The sequence below is a fragment of the Cariama cristata genome, unplaced genomic scaffold (assembly GCF_000690535.1).
Source record: "Cariama cristata isolate BGI_N322 unplaced genomic scaffold, ASM69053v1 scaffold16387, whole genome shotgun sequence".
Lineage (NCBI taxonomy): Eukaryota > Metazoa > Chordata > Aves > Cariamiformes > Cariamidae > Cariama > Cariama cristata.
In genome coordinates, this window is record NW_009626260.1 from 42,132 (window position 1) to 42,746 (window position 615).

The window sequence follows — 615 nt, forward strand, 5'->3', positions numbered from 1 at the left end:
CATATCCCAGCTGCTCTTTGTGGGGTTTTGTGAAGCTGTGTGTGAAGTCTCTACCTCATTGTAGTATATGCAGGCAAGACTGCACTCTCCTACAGACGCGTGGAGTAAGCTGTGGTGTAGTTTTTGGCACATAATAAACACGTTGCAGCAAAAAAAAAACCAAACCACCTCTCGTGCTTCTTGCTTGTGTGCTTCATGCAAAATCTCTACAACCTGGAGGGCTATGGTGTCCCTTATCCTCAGCTCACGAGTTAAAAGAGCTGGGGGAAACTGAGTCCCAGCCTGGCACTGTGGGGAACATATGGATGCTGTAGGTGACTTGGCTGGAGGGGAGCTCTGCTGGGAGATGTGTTTTTAGATACCAGTTACCAAAGGCTCCTTCAGAGGGTGCCTCTGGGACCCTGTGGCAGAAGCAGCCAGCTGGAGCTTAAAGCAGCAAGTTAATGAGATTAATTGGAATGTCCCATGTCCTCACATGAAGTCCCACGTTCCTGGGTGGAGCCCTCCTGCTGGGCGGTGGGCTCCAGGGGTCCTGTCTACAGGGTTTCAGAGGGCTGAGCAGAACTTGGGGTGCAGTGGGGCTGCCTACAGTGGACACTATTGGGTGCCCCATGC